A 19,053-nucleotide genomic window follows, 5' to 3' on the forward strand; every position below is an offset into this window, starting at 1 on the left:
TTTTATTGATTTGTTACTGCATTAGAATGTGTTCATGACCGACAATTTTCTAATCTAATTGTATCAATGTATTTCTGTAAAGCAATACTAAAAAATCAAAAACTCCTTCAAGTAATTGGAATTTGCCTGGCAAAGCTATGATAGAAATAATACAGCCTTTAATAGTTCATACCATGCTGAAACCCTTTTTGTTTACTCACAAAAATTACTAGACCTTGTACATTGTACACTTCTCAGAACTACAAATTGCACTCATTAGAGTGTAGACCTCCTTGGCGGAGGTACTCAGGGGTTAAAATAAGATTTCCTGCTAGATTAACATTAGGATTCAACATAAGGCTGGCACTTATGTTATGTTTCATAAGGAAATTTATGTCACATTGCGTGGTGAGTTGGGTTTTTGTGTCCTTGGATTTTTTCTCACTCTAACGTCTGTGTAGATAATTTCATCTTCAGAGTTACCTGGAAAATTTTAAACCCGATGTGAAAACATGTATTAGAGTTTTTTCAAGCAAGCTATCACAATTATTTTTATGGTATTTTTATGAATGTAATGCAACAGCTATCTGAAATGAAGAAAAAAATCACAAAAAAATCTAAAACTCTAGTAACCTCATTTAATGTAAGTACTAGGGTTGCAACAGTGAGATTTCCACGGCATGATGACTGCCACAGAAAAAGTCATGGCATAATGGTAGTAGACAATAATAATAATAATTAATAATTATAATAATTATAACAAATATTTTTATTATTGTTTTTAATAAACACTAAGTCAACTACAGCCACTACAGTCAAATCCAGTACTGTACATAAACAAGGTATGATAATGTAAATTTTCATACCACAGTATACCATAGTATCTGTATACTGCTGCAACCCTAGTCATTATAGTCCTTATTCAGACCGATGAAGACATGGGATCTTTCACTTACCCTTATTAACAGTTGTGGGTCTTTGTTTATTATGAAGAATTTTTATGCCAAGACACAGCGCCACAAGGAGAAAGAGAGTGACAGCACTAGCTATCACAGCCATAATGAGGAAGGAAGAAAAATCTAGAAAACACAAATATCAAACCAAATTAGATAAAACTGATATGTCAGCTATCAAGATGTTTCTCAAATGTATCTTGTCCGTTATTTTGTATATTATCAGGTGTTCAACATACAGTACCATCTACAGTGGCAATGGGTGTCTAATTATTCAATTTATATATTTTTTAAATTTAATAAGGACAGTTTAAGATCCCAGAAGGTACTTTCTACTACAAGACTTTAGGAATTTAACACATGATAAAATCGGAGACTTCTGAAAGCCGAGCAGTCTCAGGCAGCCAGATTAGAGTGAATTTAACTGACTATTTGAAATTTTGGACTAAAAGTATGAACAAATAGTGAAAAGCTGAGGAATAAAAGAATGCATGTGTCCTTTAAACACTGTACCTTTGCAACTTGTCAGGTGAATAACTGTTTGTTCTTTGCTGACATTGTTCTGAACACGACACATCAGGTTTCCTTTCAGCTGACCATGTAAACTGATGGTAACAACTGAAACACTGGATTCTTCAGTTTCATTCAGTTTCACATCGCCTCTGGTCTCCATCAGTATGAGATCGTCCAAGGTCAAAATTAACTCCACTTCCTCTCCCTCAGAGGAGCAGCTGATGTTCCTCCGTTCTGGTGACACACACATCTGGGAAACAACTGGCTTTGACACTGGAGCTGGAAGACAAACATAAAGATACCTATACAGTATCTACAGTAAAAAAAAATGCAAAGTAAAATCCACAACCAACTCTGTAAATTTTTGTTGACTTTCCCCCCTCTCTCCCTATATTCCCTGTCTTTTTTCCACTGTGATTAAACCAAAATAGCACAAAAAAAGTATGACTGTGAACCTGCATATATTTCTTATATTTATTTCACAGATGGCTTTTGAAAATACACATTTATACACATTTTACATGAAGTCAAAATCAAACTATAATGTAAAATATTCAATCATTAATTAAAACCTAATTTCATATTCTCGTGTCATTTAATATATGCAGTTTTACATATTTTTTTATATAAATGTATTAATGTCTTATATTAACATGTATATTAGCTAACTTTAAAATGTCTGCTTTAATTCCTGCTTTATTTACCTACCTTGTATTTCAAGATGTACACTGACTTTTGTCAGTAAAACACCATCAGATCCAAATTGTTCCAACATGTAATCTCCAGAGTGTTTCTTCATTGCGTTACCTAGTTTGAATGTTCCATTGGTGAAGAGTTTAGGCTGATTCACATATTCATCATGAGGAATCACTATCTGATTTTTGAAGATTATATATTGATTATCTTTTTTCAACTTAATTTCTGTATTTGATGTATTTGGCAGATGAAAAATCAACAGCTGTCCCACTGCTCCAAAACACCGAGCTCCAGTAGGTTCAGAGAAATTGCATTCAATAGACTCTAAAAAGCAAACAAGAACAATGAAATTATTTACTTCATTAATACAGATAAATGGCAGGACAAATTATTGTTATTTATGTCTATCAATTCATTTTTCGGGAAATAAAGAACAGAAAAACAAACAAAGATATCATGATATATTTTTATATTATATCATTATATTTTGCTGCCAGAGTCATCTAAATCTATTGTTAAAAGTAAACTTAACAATACTTTGTAAAATAATATGCCTGAGTTCAGATATAGAATCTATACACCATACTGTTAACTGCAGTAACATACTTTTATTCTCAGATGTACCTTTTGCCAGAGCGGTTGTTGCCAGAGCAGTGAAGATCATGTAGAAGGAATTCATTGTCTTTCTGTTGTAAGACATGAATCAAGTGTAGTTCTAAATGTTAGTTATTTTGTTTGTGTTATTTTATTTTCTGTTTTTCTATATTATATATACATATATATATTTTAAGATTAGTTGTTGGTTTGAAGTTAAAAAGTACATTTTAATATGAATAGCATGTAAGGAGTATCTATGTTAATTATCATACTGGTTCAGAAAAGTGATCAGAATGTATACCCTCTCAGATTTAAGACCCTCTACAAACCATAAAAATATGAAAGAATTCTACAGTGTATATGCTCACCTTAGCTTATCTCAGCACAAGATTACAATTCAGAACTGTCTCTCACCGCTTTCACAGTGGTGCGATGTTCTTTGTGGCTGTTTAAGGCTGACCTGTGAAATTTCCACTGACAGAAGGCTGGTTTATGCTCATCTTGTCTTTTTGTTGTCTTGTTATGTGATGAGAATCAAGGAAGCGGTTAATGTGTTGTCACACACAAGTTGGCATTGAACAAAGTAGCCTATTACAATTCACTGCTTTGTGATATAGTTGATGCAGTTTTTAAGCTCAGTGCCACTATAAACTACACTATGATTAGTCAATGCCAGAGAGCAACACACTGACTTAACTTATTGTTTGTGACCTCTTGTATCTGTTTTAATCCTGAATGCTTTACAAAGTGAAAAACTATGTTGCCTGTCAATTTTATAGAATCATGCAAATTGATGAATTGTTTTCAGTGACCAGTGGTTACCTAGTTACTCATATTATTTAAGGACTGCATTATACTCTTTTATACACAGCAATGAAAGTATCTTCTGTACAAAAGAGTGCCAATTCACAAACTACTAATACTGCTGCAGCTGATATCAGTGCTCCGTCTTGAATGACTTCAGAGCAACTAAAGCTAATGAAAGAACAATAAGTACACAGAAGACAGAGAAACTCAAACCTTAGAGAAAAATTTGAATTTTTTTTAAACTGCCCAATATCTCTATGTAAATGGAGCCTTGACACCAAAATCTATATATGCTATACTGCTGTAATAAACATTTCAAACGTGAGTTGTCTGACTGAACTATAAATATTTAAATGCAGATTATTTTTTTATTAAGGTATGCTTACAGGAAATTCAATTCATGTGCAAAGAAGTTACCAGCCACATTTGGTGAAAAAAATGGTGAACATGGAGACTTGCTGTTGTTTTATTATTTATTGAACTCTTGAAAAATACACATGAACACTTCCTGCCTCATTGTGCCACACGTTTCATCTAAGAACCATATTACTTAGAGACATCTGTATCACAAAACTTTCTCACAGGCAAGTCAGGTAATGTGAAATTGAACTATGTGAGAGTTAAAAACCACAGCTCTCTGAAGCAAAGGCATCAACATCATTTTCTCTCTAACACATGACTGATTTTTGTTGTAGTGTAGGGCAAGCTATGCACCTTAAAATTTTGCTTTGCCATAGGATTTTTTTGCTAATGTACGAATATGTAAGCAGAAACAATTATTTATTCTTTGGGCCCATGATTCTGTTGTTTTCTCAGAGCCTCAGAGTTACTGATAGTGTCTAAACAGGATGTGTTCAGGCACAGGGTGTTTTTTTTAGCCACATAGGTTGAGAAACCACCATACAATCACTACAGTTAAAACCAAAACAGATACCCTTAAAGTGTATAACTTGAAGTGGTCACATATGTGTGTGTGTACGGTTTGAGTAAAATGTCAGAACGTGTGAAACGGACTACTGAAAAACATGGCTTAGATGTATTCTATGTAGACTCGAGTGTTGCTAGATGCTTTTACAAATACAGTTGCTATGTCGTTAGTAGAGTCTTGTTAAAGCTTGTTTTGTTGATCTGTGTATTTGTGTATGTAATGCCAAATATTTCCAACAAATACAGAGAATGTTTTTATTTTATTCAGGTAAAAGTGTCTTTCACTAGTCGCCTGTCAGTGGCGTCATAGTCCCCTTTGCGCATGCGTCAGCGTTGTTTCTAACTACTAGAAGCTGTCATAAATGTACTTTTTATACAGTTTACCCAAATCTTTACAATACAATTTTTAGATCTTGACTGTATCTATATGTTTTATGAAGTTACAGAAGAAACAAACTGGGCTAACGATAGCAGCAGCTTGGCTAGCAGGCGCTACAGGAAGTCCTTTGTCTGCCAGACAGCGTCAGAGAAACACTGATTTTTAGGAAACTGGGGTTGGAGGCTTGGTCTAGAAGCTGGGAACCCGGGGCTAAGGAAGCAGGGCTGACGAGACAAGATGAGGGAGGATAAGGATAGGGAACAGAGACAGGGTAAAGAGGTGAAGGGAGGAGACAGGAGAAAGGACAGGGAGACAGGCTATGATCTGACAGCATGAAGGTGGCAGTATTTTGTAGAGGTCTTGATCATAGATGAGGTGCAGCTGGTGTGGCTCTGCTCTACCACACCTGTCCTCACTCACACAGGGAGAGAGACACTCGAGGAATGGCAGCTGTTTAAAGAGACACAGAATCATGAAAATATATGTAAAAAATGTGTTACTTTATTTAAAAATGGTTTGATAAAATGTTTTGAGGTGGCTTTTCAACATGATTCACAGCATAGAACATAAAAGAAGGCTGGTCACATTTATACTTTCTTATAGTGGAAATGTATCACATACTATGTGCAAACTAACAGATAATAACTTAATTAGTACTGTGTGTCTCAAATACTGTAATCCATACACATAGGATTACAACTTTGAGTGTTGGCAAAACTAATTTAATTTTCTGCATAGTTAGTATAATGGTTTCAACAGTAGTGTGTTGCTGTAGTTAAAGTTTAAGAGTTAGTGTTATGTCATCTTTGCCACAATCCGTATTTCAGGTTGTGTAGTGGGTTTAAGTTTGCAAGGTTTAGTTTGCACAATTTGTCCAAATGTATTGAGCACTGTGTAGTCGTTACACTAATGATAATACATTGATAATACATTCAAATTAGATTTGCAGGGCCTGCAACAACAGTAGTGTTTTATAACATGTTACTGCCACCTTGTGGTCAAAATATAAAATAAAATCAGTCTGTTCATCCATGTAGGTCATTTGACAAAGCAGAAATTGGAAAAACTTTCTCTAAAGTCCCAATGCTCAATAAGTGTACTGTACCCTTTACACTGCAATTACTATAGCCCATGTGGTCTGCCATGTTTACCGTTGTATACTTTTTAAGTCTTCCATGATTTGTGGAAACAATGCTGTGTTGATTTAAAGTTACCAGTCATACTAAAATGTACAAGTTTGTTCATGGCCTCTGGCTCCATCGTGTGGTCAACTTTAGTAATTACAAAAACAGTCACTACAAGGGATTCCAGATATTCTGTATGAATAAACTACACTTTTCTAATGTTGAATTACTGATCTATTACTAATCATGAACCAGTGTGAAGAAAAACACTCTGAACGTCCCTTTTTCTTGTATGGTAACCTAAAAATGCTGTTGTTTTTTATCTTTCTATGTGCGATGCTTTGATAGTTTGTATGGTAAAACACAGACATGGAATTCCTTCGTTGCACAGTATATTTATTTAAAAATCAATTCCAAAATGCCACACACAATTACAAAACCGATCACTTCAAATGAAAGCATTAATAATGAGTTTTTACATTTGAAAGCTAATGCATGATTGCATAAACAAATTCTGCAATTTTTAAATTTTACCTCAAGTTTCAAAAGAAAAAGTATTATTTTCACTAAATATTTGTCCCAGTATGGACTGAATTTTACATACACATGAAAATTAAGCAAGTATAAACATTATATATGACGTCTAAATATAGGACTTATCCAAAATATAACATAAAACACTTTAGATACTGTTGTAAGATGTTGATTATCGTATGATTGTAAATATAAGTATACCTATATAAATATATTAAATGTAAAAAAAATAACAAAAAACATACAAACAATGCAGTTTGAATTGCATGCACAACATCATACTACTCAGTTTAGAGTGGGAGACAAAATTTGCATGTTTACATCTTGTGTTTCATTATTAACACAATATTTTCTTCACTGAAGTGTACTTGGACAGAGCTGTTGTTGCCAGCGCTGTGTTGTTTATATTGATATAAGTTGTGTTTGTAATACATAATTCAAATCATATGAAAACAATTTGAATTTCCTCTACATAGTAAAACATTAAAGAGTGCTTGGTTCTACCCCATTCATACCGTTTGTCAGCCTGACTGATCTTGTTAAGTCGGCCCTCAACGCTCTCTAATTGTCACTCCTTAATCACAGACAAAATGCAGAGAAGACCAAGTACGTGGCACCTCCACCACTGACTATAACTTTCCTTTAAATGGCACCTACATGAGTCCTACAAATACTTAAGAATTTGGCTTGAGGAGATTATCATTCAAGAATCCTCTTCAACATTTGACTCACAAATTAAAAAATCAAACTATACTTTTTTTTTTTATAGAATTAAAGGATGTCTGTCTTCTTCCAACTATAAAACTATTGTGCAGTCAACCTTCATATCTGTCCTTGACTTCTGTTTTATAATGCTGCCTCATCAACACTTAGTTACTAACGTTAAATCCTGTGAATCATCACAGTACATTATGCTTCAATTCTATTTCACAAATGACACATTTTGTACTCATCATTGTTCTGTGTATCACTATTTTGGTGTCCCAAACTGCTGTAGCAGCTCAGTGAAACTGGGTTAGAGTTTACCAGTATGTGGGTTTTGGTGTGAGGACAATAGGGGAGGTGTGAAGGGCATCGATGTGAGATACTGCATGAGATCAAAGTAAGTTATAGTAGTTTGGCTTGCTGCTTTGAGCACACGGTCAGCAGTTGTAGCAGCAGCAGCAGTGAGTGCAACTAAGGTGCTGCAAAACCCACAGGGCCTGATTGCTGCAATCAAAAATAACTTTATTATTTTAGATAAGGTTGGGCTTAGACTTAGTCATGAATAATGTTTTAGAAACACATTAAGTTGCATTTTGATGTGAGTTGGGTCCAGTTTTCCTTGCGTGGTTCATCACTCTTACATCTGAGTAGACTATTTCATCTGCAGCATTATCTGAAAGAAGTCAGAACAGGCACTTTAAATGTATCTGACACATAGATGATCTATCGCACTGAATGTCAAAGGGCTTTAATGGTGTTTGGCTAAAGTTTTGAGAGTTGTCAAATTAGTCCGTCAGCTTTCAACAGTTCTACCACAGAATGGTAACATAACTTTAATGATCGAAATAGGCGCAGTTTTATATACTGGATGAACCATACCAGTTTTAATTTTCTGTATATTCATTTCTCAAATATTGCCTTATTGCATAACAGAAACACCTGCTCTAACTCATTTATTTCTTATAGTAGAACATTTGAGAAATATCTGTTTGAATACCTAAATACTTAATAAGTTATGCAAGTTTATAGTTAAAAATATTTTCTTTTACAAAGAAATACAATACATTGCAGTTTGCACAATATAAATTGTTTACATTCTGTAACAACTTCATGCATTCTGATTCAGTCATTCTGTGGGGCCAAGAAAACCCTATAATATTTAAAGCCTTCAGTATATACATGATAACATTAAAATGTTTTTATGTTCTATGTATTCCTGACAGTAGAATGTGCCACTATCAACCTATGTAATGCCTGTGTCATCCAAAAAAAAAAAAATCATACTGCCCAGTTCTATTTGATATCAGCCATTTAGGTCTTTCTGTATTGATTTTCATGGCACACTAAACTGAATGTAGTTCAGAGGTATTTAGAGGTAGAAAAGGATGTCTAGAAAACTACAGTAGCCAATCCTCTGCAAAATTATAATCGAGAATAATAATAATAATAATAATACATTTTATTTGTAAAGCACTTTTCATAAAATAATTTCAAAGTGCTACAGAAACCAAGAAACAAAATAACAAAAAACACTAATAACACATTAAAATCAGCAACCAATTATAATACAAGTGATAAAATACATTAAGAAAAACAGCTAAAAGACGAGTTTGAAGTGCATAGTGAAATGAGAAAAATCTAAGGACAACTTAAGAACGCCTGCCTGAACAAGAAAGTTTTAAGCATTTTTTTTAAAAGTGTCCACAGACTGGGGTAATATGTGTACTATACATGTTTAACATAATAATTTGGCAAACATTTGCATAAATATTAATCTTCTATATTGGAATTAGGAGAACATCTTTCTCTTACCTTCATTAACAGTCATGGGTCTTTTCTTGTTGAAATGTTTGATACCAAGAAACAGAGCCAAAAGAGTGGCGACACTTGCTATCACAGTCACAATCACAAGAGAGAATAGAGAAATGGAACCTAGAAAATATAAATATCTAATTAGATTTTGAGATGATATCAACATGTCATTTTCAGGGCTACAATGATCTTTCTGAAGTTTCTGAAACCACAGATCAAGCTGTGTACACGCTATTTACGCTACAGACTGCATATGCATCATGCTATTTATATGTATTTCCATGAAGCTATAATTGTAGTTTATATAATAAATCAATTTAAAAAAGTGAAATGATTAAATATTATGTTACCCAAAGGAATAAATAAGTACATCAGTAAATAAATAAATAAGAATAGAATGTAATAATTTATTTAGATACACTACCTTTACAGCTTGTAAGGTGGATGACTGTTTGTTCTTTGCTGACATTGTTTCGGACGTTACACATCAAGTTTCCTGCCAGTTGACCATGCAAGCTGATAGTAACAACAGAAACACCAGGTTTATGTTGGTTATCTGTACTCCTAGCCAGTTGCAGCGTGTCCAGTGTTGAGCTGCTCTGGGACTGACTGTGGTCTCTGGTCTGCAGCAGTATGTGACCGTCCAAAGTCAAAATGAACTCTACTCCATCTCCCTCAGAGGAGCAGCTGATGTTCATTTGTTCTGGTGAAAAACACATCTGAGACACGGCAGGCTTTGACACTTGAGCTGGAAGACAAACAGAGAGAAACATATACAGTATAAATTTTGAAGAACCAGATAGTGACAACATGCTTTGGTCATCTTTTGTTACAGATTTTTTTTAAATTACACACAGGTCAGCGGTAGATGATGATGAAATAATGATAAATCGCAAAATAATGTTATGCAGCCCCCATATGCAACAAACTACGATGCACTATGTGTTCTGACACCTTTCTATCAGAACCAGCATGAACTTTTTCAGTTGGACAGTAGCTCGTCTTCTTCCCTCCCAAGTGCATCAGTGAGCCTCGGTCACCCATGACCCTGTTGCCGGTTTACTGCTTTTCCTTCCTCCTAAATTCCTGCTTTATATGTATATTTACCTACCTTGTATTTCAAGATGCACACTGACTTTTCTCAGTGAAACTCCATCAGATCCAAATTGTTCCAACACGTAATCTCCGGAGTGTTTCTTCATTTCGTAACCTAGTTTTAACGTTCCATTGGTGACGAGTTCAGACCGATTCCCATATTCATTATGAGGAATCACTATTTGATTTTTTTCTGTTTTTAAGATTATATATTGATTATCCTTTTTCAACCTAGTGTCTGTATTTGATGTATTTGGCAGGTGAAAAATCAACAGCTGTCCCACTGCTCCAAAACACCCAGCTGCAGTAGGTTCAGAGAAATTGCATTCAATAGACCCTAAAAAAAAAAGAAGTACAGTACAATTCTTAATGTAAAATACAAATAAATGGCAGGACAAATTTTGTTATTTATGTCTAAGAGTTATTTTTTCTTTCGGGAACCTATTATATATATAAAATTATATTTTGCTGCCAGAGTCATGCATTTTCTGTAAATAAATGTTTAATCTATTGTTAAAAGTAAACTTTACAATACTTTGTAAACTGATATGCCTGAGTTCTGATATTTAATCTGAACACCATGCTGTTAACTGCAGTAACAAAACTTTTATTCTCAGATTTACCTTTTGCCAGAGCAGTTGTTGCCAGAGCAGTTGTTGCCAGAGCGGTGACGATTATGTAGATGGAATTCATCGTCTTTCTGTTGTAACACATAAATCAAATGTAATTCTAAGTATTAGATTTCCATTTATATTTTACCTATATAAATTGAATACATTTAAAATTTGTTGGTTTAACCCTCTATGGCAGGAAAAAAATATTTCACCCTTGTTTTTGGGAGCTTGGGGGTCCCTAATAATATATCAATCATAAAATGTCCCCCCCCCCCACCACATTTTTTGGTTTGTTGCCTCAGGGCAACAATATGCTATGAGGGTCCTAAAACACCAAGGTTTTCTGTATTATATAATAGGTGTAATGAGGAACAAACAAGCAATAAATACATTAGAATAAGTTTTATTTCAATAATAACAACAATTTCAACAAGTATTATACGATGAGGAACACACTGAGCCTTAGTCATTCACTCAAAATTAAAATAAATAATCAATAAACTGATGATGCACCCACTGTAAGTAAGTGCACCCTTTGCCCTTTTCGATTAAATGTTAGTACCTCAAGCCTGGGAGGTGATTGGCAGAGTGTGGACAGTGGTCATTGCAGAATTATTTACAAAGAAACCGTCTCTGCCCAAAATAAAGACCAATAGTGAGACATGTACTAATCAGGAAGGATGACATTCTGGGTAATCAGTGATGTTGGCACTGTGGGGTGTTCTCCACCGGGGTAAGTGTGGAACATCTTCCTCTGATGCATCATCATCAACTTCATCTTTCCTCTTCATCCACAGACTCATTGTCATCAGATAGGCCATCTGTTCCAAAAGGGAAGATTAAAATTAGAATAGGTCATATACCTCTCTTCACCCATACACACACACACACAAACACACACACACGCACACGCACATGCACATGCATGTTCATTACATACAGTATGTTACTCTACTGACTGAATTCTGATCTCCTTATTCTCCCTCAAACCTGATTCTTGGGTCCACTCTTCCTCACTGTCACTCTCCTCAAGCTCACTGTCCTCACTGTCAGAAGGAATAAGCCTAACTGCTCGATCAACTTCCTTACACCCATAAAATGTTTGTGCATACATTTCCTGTGAGTAATAGTAGATAGTAAAGCAAAAAAACTGATCATGGTGATAACTATGCATCCCTGCACATCTCCATCCATGAGAATGTTTTTCTTCAAACAAAAGTGGTCTAACTGCGCAATGTTGCCCTGAGGCAACGAAGGAAAAACTACAATTTTACTATATAAATAAAGACAAAAAGTGTCTTTACTCAATCAAATATGCTTCTTCGCATATTCATGTACATCACAGATATTATTTATACAAACTTATTCAAATTTAAACATGTTAAAAAGTGAAATTTATCTTACCTTCTGCTAGCAGTGTGTCCAAGCCTGCGATGGTTCCAAAAAGGACTGTTCCCGCCACAGACAAATGGTCAAACCGACGCCCACCTCAAATTTCATTGGTCACAGACTTATCATCAAGCTTTTAATTTGATTAGTTATTTTTTAAAATTTAAAGGCGGGGTGTGTGGGCCAAAATAGTGGTTTGTTGCCTGAGGGCAACACCATGCCGTCAATTTTAATCGTATAACATACCATAGTATCTATGTTAATAATCAAACTATTACAGAAAAGCAAATCATTTATACCCTCTCAAATTTAAGACCCTCTACAAACCACAAAATCATGAAATTCTATAGTGTATATGCTCACCTTAGTTAATATCGGCACAAGAATGGAGCGAAGCCTGCGAGCTAGTTCAGGCAGGTCAACTCGAGCTGCGCTGATGACACACATGGCATGCCTTATTCCATAATCACTAACCAAACGCACCCTTCCAATCTGGCAGTCTATTTAAACTGCACAATTTCCCAACTCTCAGTCTGCTCTGTCAATGCCGATGTTGCCCGTATTGTTGCTGCTGCTCTGTAAGCTATTGCTGCCTGCTGCGCTATAAGCCCCACCACCACCCCACCACCACCTGTAGGCTCCGACTGGGGGTGAAGGTATTTGCGCATCACTCCCCAATATCTCTATATAAACATATCTGCGGGGAGTCATGAGGTCGGAGCCTAGACGCCAAAATCTAAATATGCTATAGGCTACTGCTTAATAAACATTCCAAACGTGAGTTGGCTGACTGAATTACAATTCAGAACTGTCTCTTACCGCCTTGGTGCGACGTTTGCTTCGTGGCTGTTTAAGGCTGACCTGTGAATTCTCCACTGACAGAAGGCTGGTTTCCGCTCATCTTGTCTTTTTGTTTTCTTGTTATTTGATGAGAATCAAGGAGGGGTTAATGTGTTGTCACACACAAGTTGCCATTAAACAATGTAGGCTATTACAATTCACTGCTTTGGTAAATCTAAACTTACTGAACATCACAACATCAATATCTGATAGATAAACACTGCCAACATAAACTATAGTTTCTCAAACTTGAAACAATATCTTGAAAAATGATCATATGCTGTGTCAGATGTTCCAGTCATATTTTTTATTTTTATGACGCATTAATTGGAAAAATATGACCAAAAACATAAGTATATATGATTGGCTTCTATGTGTGTACAGGGGGGCATAATATAAAGACACACCAGAAGACTTTAAAAATATAAAAATATATGTTTATTATTATTTATTATTAAATTACTACATGTATTTGGGCGCCCGGTTAGCTCAGTGGGTAGAGCTGGCGACCCATGTACCGAGGTTGAGTCCTTGCTGCAGCGACCCAGGGTTCGGATCCGGCCTGCGGCCCTTTGCTGTGTGTCATCCCCTCTCTCTGCCCCCTCTTCCTGTCTATCTTCAGCTGTCACTATAATAAAGGCAATAAAGCCAAAAAAATATATACTTTAAAATATATATATACATATTACATGTATTAAACAGAGGGAGTCGCTTTGTGTACCTGTTGGTGATGAGTTGATTGACACTCTCTGATCACAGTATGATCTCCATGGACGTCTCCAAACCCACACCAAACCCCCAGCAGAACACTGCAACAGATTCCTTGTATTTTCAAGGATAAGATAAATTCCATCCGATCTCAGCTCTCTGGCTCCCCAGCTCCATCTCTGCCATCTGCCTGCTCACAACCTGCTCTCTTCAGCACTTTCACTACAGTCACACAGGCGGAAGTTGAGGGTCTTATCAAAAAAGATGAAGCCTTCCACCTCCTCCCTGGACCCCCTCCCTACAGCACTTATCAAATCTAACCTGTCTGCCATAAGCCCTCTCATCACACAAATAATAAACCACTCGTTAAACTCTGGCCATGTCCCACCTCCACTCAAAACTGCTGTTATCAAACCTCTCCTGAAGAAACCCAACCTCGACCCAGAATGCCTCTCAAACTACCGACCCATCTCCCATCTTCCATTCCTGTCCAGGGTGCTTGAAAAAGCTTTTGTTCAGGCAGGCGTTCTTTTAGTTGTCCTTAGATTTTAGATGTGTTTTATCACTTGTATTTTTATTCTGTTGCTGATTTTAATGTGTTTTAATATGATTTCTGTAGCACTTTGAGATTCTTTTATGTAAAGTGCTTTACAAATAAAATTTATTATTATTATTATTATTATTACTAATTGTTTTGGATGTGAAAACTCTTTTTCTACTTAAAAAAATATTTAATTGCTTCTAGAGCATCTTTACGTTGTTCATACTGGTCATACTTCATGTGGCCATCATAATTTTAGGGAGAATGATGTGCCAATATGTCTCTTCAAGAGATATGGTCTTGTTACCACAACCAGCTCTATGAAACTGTGTTATAGTTTATGCCGATTTTCAGTCGTGATAGATTGATTAAAAAACAAAAAATCCAGCCTCATCAGTGTGACGATATTAGTGAGTTTTGTGGATGTGGTGAAAAAGTTAGTTTAGAGTAAATACTACTCTAAACTAAGCTCTTTTCTATTTCATTATTTTCCACTTCAGCTGCACAACACACCTTCAGTTCTACAAGCACATTGTAAACCTGCCTGAAGAGAAGGGTTGCATTTCTTAAAAATACATATGAACACCTCCTGCCTCATGTACTGCGTAACCACACGTTTTATTTAATAACCACATTACTTAGAGACATCTGCATCACCAAAGTTTCTCACAGGCAAGTCAGGTAATGTGAAATTAAACTTTGACAGTTAAAAACCACAGCTCTCTGAAGCAGGTAAAGCATGATCATTTTCTTACCAACACTTAAGTGATTGATTATTGTTGCAGTTTAAGGCAGACTATGTAATTAAAACATTTGCCTTGCCATAGGGCTTTTTACTAATGTACAGTTTTGTTAATAAAAAATATATATGTTTGTTGTTTGAGTCCATGGTTCTGTTTTTTATTTTTTTATTTTTGTTGCCTCAGAGCCCCAGAGTTGCTGTTAGGGTCTACACAGGATGTGTTTAGGCACAGTATCGAATGTATCTCAACCATGTTGGTTGAGAGTCCAGCATACAGTCACTATAGTTACACATTTAAAACCAAAACATGTGTGACAGTTAAAAACCACAGATCTCTGTTGCTTCCTCAACCACAGTGTCTCATTTGAAACTTTCACAAGCCAATCTTCACAAACTCTGCTGTAAAGAAAGCTTGCATTCAACAATACTATGAAGCAGACTGGCAACAACTTGGTTTTTAAAGAATACTGAAATGCTGAGATTGTTTTGTATTTTCAGAATTTGTAGATAACCTTTTGATCTATACTGTAGTATAATAGAATAGTTCATCCAAAGACCACAACAGCACTGTATCAAGCATTAATTTCTGTAGCAGCAGGAATTATGAGGAAATGTTTTAGCATATTATTTTGAGAATTACATTCTCATATGAAAAACAACATCAAAGCAATTTTATAAAATGAGAACAGAAAGACAATTATTATCACCCATAACATCAGTGTTCAAACTGTGCAAGAGGAAGTGCTCTTTCACAGGTCACCTCACAGCTCAGAGAGGAGGTAGAACAGTAGCAGTGTAGGGCAAGCTGTGTAATTATTATTTTGCTTTACCATATGTTCTATTGCTAATGTAGACTTATGTAAATAGACAAAAATACTCTTCTGCTGTTTGGGTTTATGGTTCTTTGTGTTTTTGGTGTCATCAGAGCTCCAGAGTTGTTGTTTGAGTTTGTACACAGGACAGCATGCATACATATATATATGGAGATATAGAAATAAAAAGGGTTGGATATCCCAGCAAAAACAAACAAAAGATACTGCTGAGCCAGCCATGCATTGGGCTGTCTCACCCACCGGATTCCTTCCTAAACTACGTAAAGGATACCATTTAAACCGAACCTAACCCCTACTTGGTAATCTGGTGATCTCCTGCCCAAACTAAAATAACAAACTAAAACACAACCAAACACTCTAAACCATGCTAGGGAAAAACAATTGCCTGGCATGAGTGTGTCTCACCACAAACACTGCTCTTCTGCGTCAGACCAGAGGCTCCCTTCTGCCTCTCCCTGATAGATAATTGATTTCTGTTGTTCCACTTCTACGTGAGAAAACAAATAGAGGAGAGAGAGAGCGTCAGAAAGTAGCAGGAGAGAATAAATACAGAACCACCCTTGCACATGCAGAGTGACACGTAAAAGGGCAAGAGATTGAGAGAGACTTGACTTAGTCAGCACCATGGACAGAGACAGAAAGAGAATGTATGTAGATCCAACTCTGAATGGAATCTCAGTGGGTCCATCCAGATGCATACAGTTTATCCTGATATGTAGTTAAAGTGTATTTCTACCATTGATTTGTATGAAAAGGTTACACATTACAAACATGGATCAGATTGTCACTAATTGTCTGACAGATGGCCCTCAGCAGCTTTGCCTGTTGCTCTTTGCAGTGAAAATGCTGAAAAATATTTGAAAACAGTGTTTAATAGATGAGCTTTTGTTGAGAGAACCTAATCCATTTCTGTTTGTGGTGTTGTTTAATGTTGTATCACTTCTGATTGTATTATTTAAATTTCAAAAGTTTAATGTCACAATGGTTTAATATGATATGATAGAGCATTGACCAGAACTTACCTAATCTCAGAAAACTTGCATTTATTTTAATGATGTTGCTCCATATTCTCTCCACTATCTTTTTCCAGTTGTGTAGAAACCTATAAAAGTGTTATCTTCTCTTTATTTGCATTTTAACCTTGACTTGATGGTTTTCATGGTGAAACACAAAAAGGGAAATACACATCACCACAGTGAAAATGAAATATGTTGATTGTGTTAATCATCAGCACAAGCAAGTATTTCAATAAATGTTTATTCAAAATAATCTCATACAATACCAGACATAATTACAATGAAAATCACAGAAAAATACTACTGTCACATTTGATTTGGAAAGGACACGCATACAAAAACACCCTTAAATGAATGAGAGAACAGTCTAGAGCACTATAGTAAAGCTATATTTGTCACAGGACAGATTTTAAAAAAAGCTTAGTTTATTGTTTTTACAGACATAATTTAGGCAAGGGATGTTGCATGATTGATGTTTTTATATGACAATTATGTTACATTGTGTAATTAACTGTTGAGTAGAGAAGGCAATCCTTGGAAATACCTGGGGGAAAAAATTAAGAATTATTATATTATTATTATTACAACACATCTTTGTGTAAATTAATAGATTGTCTTAAACAATATTAGCTTCACAGGTTGTAATAATGTATCGCTGCTTGGTCAATGGCTTCTCCTTCTGAGATTGTATAACAGAGAAGCCAAAGATTTAGACAAAAACCTTTGAAAATGTGCAGTCTTGTCAGATGTGATTTCTTAAAAAAAGACTAAATTTAAATTAGATCAATTAAACATAAACAGATGTGTAGTTATAATTTTACAATTACAAAACTGCTGCAGTCTATGGATTGTTTCAGTCTATTCATGTCCTCTTTTGGAATGATTAATTAACGTATTGATTGGATATTTCGGCTAATTTGAAGGACAAGAAAACAGACAATTCCCCAGTTAAAGAAATGGATGATATACATGGCTTCAGTAGGCAAAATCCTTACAACGAAACTTAACTATGTACACATCAAAAATGCTGCTATTTTGAAAGCATCTCAACCCATACATATTATTATTATTATTATTATTATTATTATTATTATTATTATTATTATTATTATTATTATATTATTATTATTGTTATTGTTGTTGTTGTTGTTTTTAATAACACTATTACAGTCAAATCCAATAGCGTACATATACAAGGTATGATAATGTCAATTTTCATACCACAGTATACCATGGTATCTGTATACTGCTGCAACCCTAGTCATTATGGTCCTTATTCAGACCGATGAAGACATGGGATCTTTCACTTACCCTTATTAACAGTTGTGGGTCTTCGTTTATTATGAAGAATTTTTATGCCAAGACACAGCGCCACAAGGAGAAAGAGAGTGACAGCACTAGCTATCACAGCCATAATGAGGAAGGAAGAAAAATCTAGAAAGCACAAATATCAAACCAAATTAGATAAAACTGATATGTCAGCTATCAAGATGTTTCTCAAATGTATCTTGTCCGTTATTTTGAATATTATCAGGTGTTCAGCATACAGTACCATCTACAGTGGCAATGGGTGTCTAATTATTCAATTTATATATTTTTTTAAATTTAATAAGGACAGTTTAAGATCCCAGAAGGTACTTTCTACTACAAGACTTTAGGAATTTAACACATGATAAAATCGGAGACTTCTGAAAGCCGAGCAGTCTCATGCAGCCAGATTAGAGTGAATTTAACTGACTATTTGAAATTTTGGACTAAAAAGTATGAACAAATAGTGAAAAGCTGAGGAATAAAAGAATGCAAGTGTCCTTTAAACACTGTACCTTTGCAACTTGTCAGGTGAATAACTGTTTCTTCTTTGCTGACATTGTTCTGAACACGACACATCAGGTTTCCTTTCAGCTGACCATGTAAACTGATGGTAACAACTGAAACACTGGATTCTTCAGTTTCATTCAGTTTCACATCGCCTCTGGTCTCCATCAGTAAGAGATCATCCAAGGTCAAAATTAACTCTACTTCCTCTCCCTCAGAGGAGCAGCTGATGTTCCTCCGTTCTGGTGACACACACATCTGGGAAACAACTGGCTTTGACACTGGAGCTGGAAGACAAACATAAAGATACCTATACAGTATCTACAGTAAAAAAAATGCAAAGTAAAATCCACAACCAACTCTGTAAATTTTTGTTGACTTTCCCCCCTCTCTCCCTATATTCCCTGTCTTTTTCCACTGTGATTAAACCAAAA

The 19,053-nt window shown here is 35.3% G+C and overlaps 1 protein-coding gene across 1 annotated transcript in view; it reads right to left on the reverse strand.

Annotated features, from left to right (window-relative positions):
* LOC127363589 (sodium-dependent phosphate transport protein 2A-like) overlaps positions 1 to 19,053 on the reverse strand; it is a 110,501-nt gene that overhangs the window by 12,584 nt on the left and 78,864 nt on the right. Inside the window, exons 18-19 of the mRNA XM_051400269.1 lie at positions 18,628 to 18,906; positions 18,116 to 18,238 (exon numbers count right to left, since the gene is read on the reverse strand). The gene's annotated coding sequence lies outside the window, so the exon portion shown is untranslated. The remainder of the gene's footprint in view (positions 1 to 18,115; positions 18,239 to 18,627; positions 18,907 to 19,053) is intronic.

This window comes from Dicentrarchus labrax, unplaced genomic scaffold (genome assembly GCF_905237075.1).
Source record: "Dicentrarchus labrax unplaced genomic scaffold, dlabrax2021, whole genome shotgun sequence".
Lineage (NCBI taxonomy): Eukaryota > Metazoa > Chordata > Actinopteri > Moronidae > Dicentrarchus > Dicentrarchus labrax.